Raw genomic sequence first — 14,541 nt, 5'->3', positions numbered from 1 at the left:
GAAAATGGGCTCTTCATCCTGGGCGGGGCGGAGACGCAGCTGCATGACATTCTTTGGGCCATCCATGACAGAAAAAACCGTGGTAGAAGCGAGGGGGAGGAAAATTTCGGGGAGTTCCCGGTTACGGTGGGAGGTCGGGGGCCGAGCGATGCACGTTTCTCTCATACACATTCGCGCGTGTGTGCGAGGCGTTGGCTCTAACTGAACCCGAGCGAGGCATTGGGCTCTAACTAAACCCGAGCGATTGCACTGCAGGATACGCGTTACTGAACCCGAGCGATCGATCGATGGATGCTAACTGAACCCGATCGAGCGATTCCTTCTCTACTGCTGCTAACTGAAGCCGATCGATGCTGCCTCTGGGATGAACAGTGAGCGTTGCGGGGGGGGTGGGGGTTGGATGAACAGTGAGCGGTGGCATTGCCTCTGGATGAACAGGACCCCGTGGTGTGGTGGAGGGCTGGATGAACAGTAGACGGTGGAGGTGTGCCCGTGGAGGGGTGGTTGAACAGGACCCCATGGTGTGGAGGGTTGGATGAATAGTAGACGGTGGAGGGGTGCCCGTGGAGGGGTGGTTGAACAGTAGCCGGTGGAGTAGCGCGTGGTGGAGGCTGGATGAATAGGAGCCCATGGAGGCTGGAGGAGGTCGACGGTAGCCCGTGGAGGTTGGAGGAGGTCAACGGTGGAGATGAATAGTATCCCGTGGAGTCCCGTTTTGCGGTACGCCACACCCCTCCCGATGAACATGACCCCCGTTTCGACCGTAGCACTCCAACACAAGTCCGTTTTGGCCGTTTTGCGGTACGCCACACCCCTCCCGATCAACAGGACCCCCGTTTCGACCGTAGGAGGTCCATTTCCTTCGTTTTGCGGTACGCCAGACCCTTCCTGATCAACAGGACCCGTTCCGAACGTAGGAGGTCAGTTTCCTCCGTTGTGCGGTACGCCAGGTCTCGTTTCCATCGCCTGTTCCGTCCAAGCCCTCCCGATGAATACGACCATGCATTCTGTTCCGACCCAGCCGGTTGGCTCCCATGTGTTCCGTTGCCTCCCGATGAACACGACGCATTCCGTTGCCTCCCCATGAACACGACGCATTTCGTTGCCTCCCCATGAACACGACGACGATGCTATTTCTTCGTTCCGACCCAGCCATGTACACGAGCCCTAGCCGTACGTATGCGCGAGTAGGCATTCGAGACCCCGCATGTATGTACACATACGTGGACGTATTTTCTTTCTTGCACCCTGGCCGCTGTACATACGTGTACATGCTACGTGCGCACCTCTACTACGACATGTACGCACCTCTACTACGACACGTGCGCGCCTCTACATCCACCAGTATATATGTACGTACACGTTCACGACCAGAATGACAACGCTACGTACGCTTCGACCAGGTGGGTCCCGACTGTCAGGCACTTCCTTTCCTGCGAAGATGTAGCTGGTGGGTCCCAGCAGTCAGGGGTGAATCGTTTTTTTGCCCGGACGCACTTCCTTGCATGCGAAGATGTAGCTGGTGGGTCCCAGCAGTCAGGGGGAAACATTTTTTCATGAAATACAATGGTCCGTCTGGTGGGTCCCAACTGTCAGGTGGAGGAATCATTATTTTCCGCTTAATAAGGAGGCACTTCCTTGCTGCGGTCGTGGACCCAGCTGTCAGCCTCTCCACGTACAGTCCACGTCCAATGGAAGTCGTTCCTTGACCACATTGACCACGCCGCGCCGAGAGCACCAGGGCGGTGGACGACGGCGTGGCCTAGGAAGGGGACGATGAGGAGACGGGGAAGACGCGACAGTGGAAGCCCGCGTGGAGAGGAGTACGAGGGTTCACTGGTTCGACTGCGGTGTGAGGCTGCCGTTGCCGCAGGGCCTGACCAGCGGTGGGAATAGTAGTGGGCGGTGAGGCCTCCACGGCAGCACAGCCGGCCACGGGAGGCAGGAGCATGCGATACGACCGGCGCTACTTTGGGCGGCTGGAGCAAGAAGACCAGAGGTTAAAGAAGCACTACGGCCATTGGATGGGCATCGTACGGTAACTGGAGCTAGCATCGTTCATATTGACTAAAGTTGACAAAGGCCCCCGTCCCAGTCAACTTAGTAGGCCCACAAGTCAGCCTCCCACCATGGTGGGTCCCAGCTAGCAGGGGGAGTATTCATTTTTGTGCGTAATAAGGAGACACTTCCGGTGGGTCCGAGCTGACAGCGGGGGGAACGTTTTTTTTCGCGAAATACGCTGGCCCGTCCGGTGGGTCCCAACAGTCAGGGGGGAAATGTTTTTTCGCGAAATAAGGTGGCCCGTCCGGTGGGTCCCTGCTGTCAGGTGGAGGAATAATTATTTTGCGCGTAATAAGGAGGCACTTCCTTGCGGCCGCCTGGACCCAGCTGTCAGCCTCTCCACGTACAGTACTCTTCCGATGGAAGTCGGTCGTTGACCACGTTGACCACGCCGCGTCGAGAGCACCAGGGCGGTGGTCTGGACGACGGCGAGGCCTAGGAAGGGGACGACGCGGAGCCGGGGAAGACGCAGTAGTGGAAGCCCGCACGGTGAGGAGTACGAGGGTTCACTGGTTCGGCTGTGGTGTGAGGTTGCCGTCGCCGCAGAATAACAGGGATGTGGGTGAGTAGAGGGATGGCCTGGCCAACGGTGGGAGTAGTACGGGGCGGTGAGGCCTATGTGGCATCACAACCGGCCACGAGAGGCAGGAGCACGCGACACGACCGGCGCTACTTTGGGCGGCTGGAGCAAGAAGATCAGAGGTTGAAGAAGCACTACGGCCGTTGGATGGACATCGTACGATCACTGCAGCTAGAATCGTTTATATTGACTGAGTTAACAAAGCCCTTGGTACGCGTCAACTTAGTAGGCGCACAGCTCGGATTTGGCAAAGAACATATAGCCCATTTGCGATTTGTAAGAATGTACAACCCATTTTTTAATTCTAATAGAATTACTACAGTCCATTTACAGTTTGTTAAAAGTACAGCCCAACTTCTAGCTAGGACAACGATTAATAATTTCAAACAACTGCTCAAAACAGAATTCAAAAAAAATCCCACATTTTGATGGGATCCGAAATATTTTTATCCAAAATTTCTAGTCAGGTCAAATATAATTTCAAAATAAAGTTGTATTATGTTAAAATCCAACGAAATATTGCGCGCGCAACAAGTAATGAAATTAAAATTTCCAAATTCCAAAAATAATATATTTTTCAAACTAATTACGTGTTTGGTGAATAGTAATTGTCTAGTTATTATAATTACATCCCATTTATTATTTCTTAAAGTCCATTTTCTTGTTAAGCCTAATGCATACCTCCTAGGAAAGTTTGCAGCCCAGCGGGGCGGAGAATAACAAGTTGACCCGGATATTGTGTACAACTGTCGGCCCAGTTGCATTGCTGATGTTGAAAAAAAGGCGTGTGTTGTACAGTACAACCTAACATGGTTACTCAGCCCACATTCAGCGACGCCGGAAAAGCCCAAACAAGGCTTCTATACAACTTTTTGAAGTCACTGAGCTCAATTAATAACTTAAGAAAAAAGTTAGATTACAGTGGAACCTAATTAAAAGTTGTCATGAGCAAATAAATAATTCAACGGGTCCCACTTGTGCGTCTGCGCGCGCGCGCGTGCGCGTGTGTGTGTGTGTGTGTGAGAGAGAGAGACCCATCGGTCGATGCTCGTAAATACATCTTTCAGCCATATGCATTGTTGATGCTCAGTAAAAACTTATATAGTTAACACAATCATATAGAACATCATAGCACACTGAACTTGCATACAAAAATTTCACGCAGGCGGCACAATCAGGATGGAAGCAGTGGATCGGTACGGGGAGGGCTATGTTGAAACCAACAAAGTCGTACATAACGGTTCATCGTCTTTATGAATGATGGGGAAATATCTTGAATGTTATGCAAAGAAAACAGACAGACAACACAATAAATTCTGCTAGCACATTAAGTTGACGTCCAACCCTTTTTAAAAAAAGTTCAGGTACAAAATTAGAACAGGTCACAATCAAATGTACTGGCATATCAGTGCTTCACACCAATAGCTCGGATTTAACTAGTACTCCCTCCGTTCGGGAAAAGTTGTCCACAGGGCAGTGTATTTGTTTTTTGCAAAAAAAACCACAGAGTTTTAAACACGTCACAAAGAAGTCCATCTCCTTCCTTCCTCCTCCCCCGTCGCCCGCGCCTTGCAGCCATCGTCGGCTACCCACCTGCGCCGCCGCCCGCCTGGATCTGCGCCGTGACCAACACCAGAACCGTGGCCCAGCCCGTGACCAACAACAGCGCCGCTGCCCGCTTGCACCCGTGCCGCGGCTTACCACCTGCACCGCCCGCCGTGAAGGCGACCTGCGCCGGCGCCCTCCTCGAGCTACGCCGCCGGCCCCGTTTAAGGTTGTCGCCCATGTTCGCCCACCTTCGCCGCCCACCTGCGCCTCCGATTTCGCCCGCTTCGGCCGCTGGCGCCGTGGACAATTCCGGCCACTCCCGCCTCTCATGCTGCTACTGGTGGACGACGCCGGCTATGACGCCCCCGATTCGATCGTACACTAATCATACACGCAAACGTGTACGATCAAGATCAGGGACTCACGGGAAGTTATCACAACACAACTCTACAATAAATAGACATACAAGCATCATATTACAAGCCAGGGGCCTCGAAGGCTCGAATACAAGAGCTCGATCATAGACGAGTCAGCGGAAGCAATAATATCTGAGTATAGACATAAGTTAAACAAGTTTGCCTTAAGAAGGCTAGCACAAACTGGGATGCAGGTCGAAAGAGGCGCAGGCCTCCTGCCTGGGATCCTCCTAAACTACTCCTGGTCGTCGTCAGCGGGCTGCACGTAGTAGTAAGCACCTCCCGAGTAGTAGTAGTCGTCGTCGACGGTGGCGTCTGGCTCCTGGGCTCCAACGTCTGGTTGCAACAATCGGGTGTAGGAAGGGGGAAAAGAGAGAGCAAAGCAATCGTGAGTACTCATCCAAAGTACTCGCAAGCAAGGAGCTACACTACATATGTATGCATTGGTATCAAATGGAATAAGGGTATCATATGTGGACTGAACTGCAGAATGCCGGAATAAAAGGGGGATAGCTGGTCCTTTCGAAGACTACGCTTCTAGTAACCTCCATCTTGCAGCAGAAGAAGAGAGTAGATGGTAAGTTCACCAAGTAGCATCGTGTAGCATAATCCTAACCGATGATCCTCCCCTCGTCGCCCTGTGAGAGAGCGATCACCGGTTGTATCTGGCACTTGGAAGGGTGTGTTTTATTAAGTATCCGGTTCTAGTTGTCATAAGGTCAAGGTACAACTCCAAGTTGTCCTGTTACCGAAGATCACGGCTATTCGAATAGATTAACTTCCCTGCAGGGGTGCACCACATAACCCAACACGCTCGATCCCATTTGGCCGGACACACTTTCCTGGGTCATGCCCGGCCTTGGAAGATCAACATGTCGCAGCCCTACCTAGGCACAACAGAGAGGTCAGCATGCCGGTCTAAATCCTATGGCGCAGGGGTTTGGGCCCATCGCCCATTGCACACCTGCACGTTGCGTATGCGGCCGGTGAGCAGACCTAGCAACCTCCATTACAAAGGAAGTTGCGTTACGCGGTCCAACCCGGCGCGCGCCGCTCAGTCACTGACATCACGAAGGCTTCGGCTGATACCACGACGTCGAGTGCCCATAACTGTCCCCGCGTAGATGGTTAGTGCATATAGGCCAGTAGCCAGACTCATATCAAATACCAAGATCTCGTTAAGTGTGTTATTCTGAAATAACCACGGACGCCGACCAGGGCCAGGCCCACCTCTCTCCTAGGTGGTCTCAACCTGCCCTGTCGCTCCACCACAAAGTAACAGTCGAGGGCCTGCGGGAACTCAGGCCCACCTCTACCAGGATGGAGCCACCTGCCCCTTCAGCCCCCAACATCGGAATCCCTCGCGGGTACTCCTACGAGCAGACCCGACTTTAATCACCACAAGTGTCATATATTATGTATAAGTATATACCCGTGACCACCTCCCAAGTGATCACGGCCCGATAGTATAGCATGGCAGACAGACAAGAATGTAGGGCCACTGATGGTAAACTAGCATCCTATACTAAGCATTAGGATTGCAGGTAAAGGTAACAACACTAGTAGCAAGGACAGGCTATGCATCAGGATAGGATTAACTCGAAGCAGTAACATGCTACACTACTCTAATGCAAGCAGTATAGAGAGTAGAGTAGGCGATATCTAGTGATCAAGGGGGGGGGGGGGCTTGCCTGGTTGCTCTGGCAAGAAGGGTTCGTCGTCGATGTAGTCGATCACAAGGGTACTGATAACGGTCTCGGGGTCTACTAGAAAGAAGTAATGGAGGGGAACACAATAAATAATAGAGCAATCAAAGCATCACAGAGCATAACATGGCAATACGCAGCGCTAGAGGTGACCTAACGCGGTATGAGGTGATACCGGTGAAGGGGGGAAACATCCGGGAAAATATCCCCGGTGTTTCACGTTTTCGGATAGATGATTTGGAGGGGGAAAGTCGCGTGTACGCTATGCTAGGGACGTGTGACGGACGAACGGACTGCGTATTCGAGATCGTCTCGTTGTTCTGAGCAACTTTCATGTATAAAGTATTTTCATTTGAGGTACGGTTTATTTTATATTAATTTGCAAAGTTTTCATTGATTTTCCGAGTTTACAGAATTCTTTTAATTTGAAAATAAAACAGGAAAATACTTTTGTCACCTAGTGCTATTCTAGCCACATTGTATGCTAGTGGGGGTCAGTGGGGTTGGGTTGACCCAGTCAAATATTGACAAGTCAACATATGAACAGTGTAGGGGCCACATGTCATTGACTTAGGCTTTTCTTAAAATTTGTTTTTCTGTAAACTATGAGGGGGTCCACATGTCATCTACTAATGGACTAATCAACTAGTACTACTAATTAGACTAACTAACTAAATTAGTCCCTAAACTAGTCTACTATTTGAGCCGGCCACACACACACAGAACACACACTCACGCACACACACATAGCGCGCACACACACACACACACATCTCACGGCCACACACACATAACACACACTCACGCACACACACATAGCACACACACGCACATCTCACGGCCACACACACAGCGCCATGGCCAGCTCCAACAATAGCAGTCGACGGCAGTAGCAGCCATGGGCGCGAGGCAAGCAGCAACGCAGTAGGCCGCAGCAAGTAGGAGTGCACGCAGTGGCAAGCAGAGCAGCCCCGCTACAAGTAATAGAACAAGGCAGCGATAGCAGCTAAAACAAAGCAGCGGCAGCGGCGGCCGGAAGCAGTAGCGCGGCAGCGGACGGGCGCGGCCACGCGCGAGCACGGTCGGGCGCCGGTCAGGGCGCGGGCTGAGTGGCCTGTGCTGCGGACAGAGGGCGTGTCGGCATGGCCAGGGCGCGCACTAGGCGGCCAGGATGCAGGGCGCGGGCGCGGTGAGCGTAACGTGGTCGCGGTGACCGTGGCCATCGGCCGAAACTTGGGCGGCGCAATAGAGCAACGAACAGAGGGGGGGTCAAGGGGAATGGGGGTAGAGCTCACAGGGGAAGGCCGATGACGCATCCGGCAGGGCGGAGGAGCTTCGGTGAGGTAGATCGGGCGCGGGGCAGCGGCGCCTGTAGGCGAGGAAGACGCGTCGATCCCGGCGATGCAGTGCCTCCCTGCTCGAACCAGTAGAAGTAGCCGAAGGAGACGTCCATGGTGCAACTCCTGGACAACTTTTCAGGCCTCGGGGGAGTCGGTGGCCGCGACGACGACGATGTCCATGACGAGTAGCTCTCGGGCGAACTTCCGAATCGAAAGAGAGAGAGAGGCAGAGGGATTTGGGTCTAGGGTTTTCGTCTACTAGGTCGGGGTGACCTTATCCTCCTCGTGAAGGTACTGGATGCTCGACACGGTGGCCAGGTGTGACGCCCCGAGACCGATGTGCCAGGTGTCGTGCAGTTATTCGCTGTTGTTGCCTTGTCATTGCTTGCGTGTCATGCATTGCATATCATGTCATCATGTGCATTGCATCATCATGTTTTCAAAACTTGCATCCGTCCCGGTCTCCTCGTTCCTTCCGTTGTCCGTTCTGAGCCCAGACACACTTGCACGCGCCCGCGGCATGTCCGAAATAGTATTTTATAAGTGGCCGGAAAATGTTCTCGGTATGGGATGAGAGTTGACGTGCGGTCTTATTATAGTGTAGGTAGACCGCCTGCCAAGTTTCATCGCGTTCGGAGTTCGTTTGATAGCCCAACCGTTAAACTATAGCGGCATTATAGCCGGTCTAACGTCGGACGTTTTCGGTCTCCGGAAACAGTCGTCGAGCCTCCCTCTCTTCTCCTCTCTCAGCCCGAGACCGTCTGCACAGCTCACTACCTACCGCCAGGTCCACCTAACCTCTCTTGCCAGCTCGCAGCACCCTCGTGTGCGTGTCCGAAACTTGCCCGAACCCGACCCGGACAGTCATCACCGTTGGGTTCGGATCATCCCCCAACATCTGCAAAACATCCCCGTTTTATTATTCGGGCTTCCTAACCTATATTTTCTCGACCGCCCGATTATAATCGAACGGACCGGATTAGTCTGTACCCAGTCCCCTACCTATATAATCAGACCGAACCCTAATTTCTAGGAAGCTGTCCCATCCATCCTCCTGCCGCCGCCACCTACCCCTCTCTCTCGGGATCCATCCCCTACTCGTTTTCACACACCAGCCAATTCCATTGATCCATCCTCGACCAACCATCACCCGGCCCGCTCGATCCACCCATCCATCCTCGAGCCTCCTCTGCTTCACGCCTCCCGTAGCTTCCCTCGCTCTGGATCGGACTCCCGAGCGCCTCGCCGCGTCGCGCCGGCCGGCCGCCGATGACCTGAGGTCAGGCGCCTTGCGCCCGCGACCCTCGCCCGAGCCGGCGACCTCCAGCAGCTCCTCCCCGTCGTCCTTGCGGTGCCTCCAGGGCCCTCCCGAGCCCTGCCTCGTTCCCACCGTCCTCGCCCGTTCGTCGTGCCGCCAAGCCGCCAGGGCCTTCCTCCTCCTCCCGTGCGCCTCGTCGGACCAGCCGCCGCCGGCGACCCGAGACCAGGCGCCACCAGCAGGCCGTCCTCGTCGCTCCTGCTCCCTTCTCTTTCTCTTCTTCGCCGAAGCTCTCCCTTACCACCCCCATCGTTCTGATTCTGCCACAGGGAACCATGGCGCCACCACTAGGAGCTGACCGCTGCTTCCCTGTCCAAGGGCCCCTGGTCCGCCTCCTCCGGCCACCTCCCCGTCACGTCGCCCGCCGGATCCGCGCGGCTAGCCCCTCGCCGGAGTCGCGCCGCTGTTTCCCCGCTTCAACCGCTGCTGCCTTCTTCGTCCACAGGCGCTCGCGCTCGCGTTGACTGCGTCCACATCGACCGAGCGGCCTCCCCTGCTCGCGTGGGCTGCGCGCCCCCTGCCGGCCTCATCTCTTCCACCGGCTGGGCCTCAGCCCACTAGGTGAGGCCACCCCCAGCGCCCGCACCCTATGCACTTTTGGGCCTGCCAGTTTCGGCCTGTTGCATTTTTTTTTCTGCGCTGCGATTTTCTCTATTATCCGGGGAATTACTGTTTTACAGAAAAAAAAAACCTCCATGTTCATGCATTAATAATTCACAAACCGTGCATCGGATTAAAATGATTTTAACATGTAAAATGCTTAGAATTTTGTGTAATTTAATAATATACCACTTTCATCCATGTTTAAAATGTTTAGAATGTTGTTTGTTTAAATTTGCTCATATGCCATGCTAAAATGCTTTATTTCATAACTAAATAACCGTAACTCCGATTTTAATAAATTATACATGTAAATGGGGTAGAAAAATGTCTAGTTTAACATGGTGCACTCATCTTGCATGTTAAATAACTCTAAAATTGTGTTTAGGGCAGAACAGTACCTAATCTAAAATATGCACATGGGGATTTTCCGGAATTGTTGTTTGTTGTTTCCGGCCTCATTTAAACTTGCCTAGATAGGTAGTTTTCTTATGCCTCACCTCTTGCCATGTTTAACAACAGTTAATATTGTTGTGTTCCTTAACGAGAGAGAACTAAATAATTGATGTGGTGTTTTGTCAATATGCAACTCGTTGCATATTGAGCTCCACTTAACTTGTAGTATTGTTTGTTGCACTTTGCCATGCAATGCCTCTTTAAACCGGACATGCATCATACTTGTTTGTGCATCATGACTTGTTTATGCTTGTGTGTTTACTATGTTGTGTGCTTCTTTTCCGGTGATTGCTTCTTCGGGTTGGTTCCGATAACGTCGCGTTTGTGAGGATCCGTTCAACTACGTCCGTTTGTCTTCTTCATGGACTCGTTCTTCTTCCTTGCGGGATCTCAGGCAAGATGATCATACCCTCGAAATCACTACTATCTTTGCTATGCTAGTTTGCTCGCTCTTGCTATGCCAATGCTACGATGCCTACCTTTTGCTTGTCAGCCTCCCAAATTGCCATGTCAAACCTCTAACCCACCATGTCCTAGCAAACCGTTGATTGGCTATGTTACCACTTTGCTCAGCCCCTCTTATAGCATTGTTAGTTGCAGGTGAAGATTGAAGTTTGTTCCTTGTTGGAACATGGAGATGTTGTTCCTTGTTGGAACATGTTTACTTGTTGGGATATCACAATATATCTTACTTAATTAATGCATCTATATACTTGGTAAAGGGTGGAAGGCTCGGCCTTATGCCTGGTGTTTTGTTCCACTCTTGCCGCCCTAGTTTCCGTCATATCGGTGTTATGTTCCCGGATTTTTGCGTTCCTTACACGGTTGGGCTATAATGGGAACCCCTTGACAGTTCGCCTTAAGTAAAGCTTCTCCAGCAATGCCCAACATTGGTCTTACCATTTGCCACCTAGCCTTTTCTTTCCCTTGGGTTCTGCAGACTCAAGGGTCATCATTTTTAACCCCCCCGGGCCAGTGCTCCTCTGAGTGTTGGTCCGAACTAGAGCCCTGTGCAGCGCCCCCTCGGGGAAACTCGAGGTTTGGTTTTAGTTGTACGGATTGCTCATCTGAGTGTGCCCTGAGAAAGAGATATGTGCAGCTCCTATCGGGATTTGTCGGCACATTCGGGCGGTGTTGCTGGTTTAGTTTTACCCTGTCGAAATGTCTTGTTGTACCGGGATACCGAGTCTGATCGGAGTGTCTCGGGTGGAGGTCTATTCCTCCGTTGACCGTGAGAGCTTGTCATGGGCTAAGTTGGGACACCCCTGCAGGGATTTGAACTTTCGAAAGCCGTGCCCGCGGTTATGGGCAGATGGGAATTTGTTAACGTCCGGTTGTAGAAAACCCGAAGTTGACCTTAATTAAAATACATCAACCGTGTGTGTAACCGTGATGGTCTCTTTCCGGCGGAGTCCGGGAAGTGAACACAGTGTTGGAGTTATGCTTGACGTAGGTTGCTATAGGATCACTTCTTGATCATACTTTTATCGATCGTGCTTTGCCTTCTCTTCTCGCTCTCATTTGCGTATGTAGCCACCATATATGCTAGTCGCTTGCTGCAGCTCCACCTCATTACTCCATCCTTCCTATAAGCTTAAATAGTCTTGATCTCGCGGGTGCGAGATTGCTGAGTCCCCGTGGCTCACCAGATACCTCCAAAACCAGTTTGCAGGTGCCTATGTTACCGTGCAGATGACGCAACCAAGCTCAAGGAGGAGCTCGATGAAGATCTTGCCCTTTGTGTTGTTTCGTTCTAGTTGATCAGTAGTGGAGCCCAGTTGGGGTCGATCGGGGACCTTTGTCGCATTTGGGGTTCTTCTTTTATTTTGGTTCCGTAGTCGGACCTTGATTGTATCTGGATGATGTAATGCTTTATTCATGTAATTGTGTGAAGTGGCGATTGTAAGCCAACTATGTATCTCTTTCCCTTATGTATTACATGGGTTGTGTGAAGATTACCTCACTTGCGACATTGCTTTCAATGCGGTTATGCCTCTAAGTCGTGCTTCGACACGTGGGAGATATAGCCGCATCGAGGGCGTTACAAGTTGGTAATCAGAGCCTTCCCCGACCTTAGGAGCCCCACTGCTTGATCGTTTTTAGCGGCCGAGTTGTGTCTAGAAAAATATTTTGAGTCATTTAGGAATTATATATCGGAGAGTTAGGAATTCTTTTTACTCCCCAGTCTCTTCATCGCTCTGGTAAGGCATCCTGACGTAGAGTTTTGACTCTTCTCTTCTCAAATTTCACTAAAAAAAATTTAGGATCACGCGGGTATCTTGGAATCGTTCCGATGGTTTTATGATGAGAACATTGTCTTGGTGCCTCCTGTCAGGGGTTTTGTGGAAGTGTCCCGGGGAGTTGAGCTCTGAGGTGTTGTCGTCATAATTTTATCGTTGCAGTTCTGGAATACCTGAGTTTAGTACGCCGACATCGAAAATCTCTTTTATGCAGTTGTTGGTGAGATAACCCCGATAACCCAGTACTGAGGTGAGTACGGGAGTATTGCCATGACTTGTATAACGGATGCTTTTCGAAGGTTGAGGTAGATGATTTCCGAAGGTTTCTTGGTTATGTGTTGAAGGATGGATACAGCTGGATGTAGGATTTGTTAGTTTTGGGTGAGATATTATGCTTCCCCTGTATCCCCAACACCTGATTGCATAACCGGAAAATTTCGGGAGTTTCATAGGTGGGAATTCAAGTAGCTCTTAGGATATCTTTCCGACAGATGTATGATTTGAAATTGGGGTTCGACGTCTAGTGGTCCGCCTATTCACGGTCGTTTTTACAGTGGTCTCGTTGTGTCTTAAAGAGTCCTTGGCTATGCCGACTCGGGGACGCTTCATATGTCATGTGCACTGCCTTGTACATGATGGTGCTGTACGATCGAGCCCGTGTAGGCCCCACCACGAAAACTTCGGACGAAATCTCTATCATATGTTTGTTCTGGCTTATTTTGCAAGCCAATCCTTTGTTTTATTTTGAGTTGTGGTATTCGAGTTGCTTTGAAGTCAAATGTTGATTCCATACCTTTTCCAAATGGTGTTCTCATATTCCTATGTGAATACTAATCCTTCTTGGTCATCGAGATTGTCATCTAAAATTCTTTTCAACTGGTGTGTCTCTCCTCAAGTGGATCCGTTCACGTCAACATTTGCAAGATCATTTATCACTTCTTCTCAACGGTGTTGTTTCATCCGTCTCCAAGTTGCCTTTGTTTTTCCCACCCTCCCTCCCTTTTGTTTTTCTTCATGGACTAAGATTTCTTCTTCAAGTATCCATTTTATTGATGGGAAGTTTCTCCATTCTTTTCCGTCAATGTTCTTATCCGGTGATTCTCATGAAGATTCTAATGGAGCTTCAAGTTCATCATTCCTCATTCCTTTCTCTTCTCCGGTGGATTCAAGTCAAGTTTTGTTGATCATACCTTTTTCCTCATTTCAATGTCTTCTCATACCGGTGCACCTCATTATCATTCTACTTCTCGCTATTTGTTATTCCGGAGTGCTCAAGATATCTCGAAGATTCGTGTTTCCACTCGGCATTCGTTCAAGCTCTTTCGAGATTGTTATCTCATTCAAGCCTTTTAATTCAACCGGTGCAATATCTCTTTAAATCATTTCAATGGTGTTCTTTTGATTGGGCCCTAACCCACAGGTCTTTTCCCAGGATCTTACCTGACTCTTCTATTTTCCCAGAGCTATCCTAAATTCTTCTCCAAGTTTGACGTAAGATGAGCTATCATCAGTCAAATGCTTTTCTCCAAGATCTTTCAAATTCTTTCATCGTTGGCTCAACCTCTTCGCTTTTGATTCTTCCGGTGTGCCTCAATAATTCTTGGTGGTGTTTCTCGTTGTCATTCTCATCATTTGAAGACCGAAGAAGAGTTTCTCTTTAATCTTGCTCTATTCTCTTCAAGATTCATGGTGCTAGCTTGTTGCCGTCCTCTCATAATTGTTTTCAATTGTGAGAATCTTTTTCACCCATCAGGAGATATTCAAGAGTCTTCTCAGTTTGTCATCCGGAGTCCATCAATTCAGGTTTATTCATTCTCAGCTGTCAGTTATCATTCTCCTATCTTGCCGGTGCATCTATCGAATATCCTCTAATCAGTTCTTGATCTCTTTGTTCTCATGTATCTAGTTTGTCTCAAGCACCTTCGTTCATTTGCTAATTCTTACCGGTGATGCACCCCTACTTCGATCATTTTCAATTCTTACGGTGGTTCTTTCAAGATCTCTCTTCCTTGTCCATCATATCAATTCATTTGTTGTTCCAATCCTACCGGTGGTTCGTTGAAGACTTTCTCAAGTTTACGCTATATCTTTTTTTAATCCTTTCTACGAGAATAAGTAGTATGCCAAATCCGTTGATTGTCGTCAATTTAATTGGTGAAGGCATAACATAATTCTTATTCTTGTTCATCCAAGTGATTAATTCTTTATTCCGGAGGCCCTTAAAATTCTCGGTTTCATTTGTTTCATCTTCTCTTTTTCCCGGAGTTCCAAGCTCT

The 14,541-nt window shown here is 50.2% G+C and overlaps 1 pseudogene; it reads left to right on the top strand.

The window, feature by feature from the left end:
• Positions 1-14,541, top strand: part of LOC119283490 — a 74,916-nt pseudogene that overhangs the window by 10,409 nt on the left and 49,966 nt on the right.

The sequence above is a fragment of the Triticum dicoccoides genome, chromosome 4A, assembly GCF_002162155.2.
Source record: "Triticum dicoccoides isolate Atlit2015 ecotype Zavitan chromosome 4A, WEW_v2.0, whole genome shotgun sequence".
Taxonomy (NCBI): domain Eukaryota; kingdom Viridiplantae; phylum Streptophyta; class Magnoliopsida; order Poales; family Poaceae; genus Triticum; species Triticum dicoccoides.
Note: the sequence above shows the minus strand (reverse complement) of the source record. Positions and strands in the feature narration are given on the sequence as shown.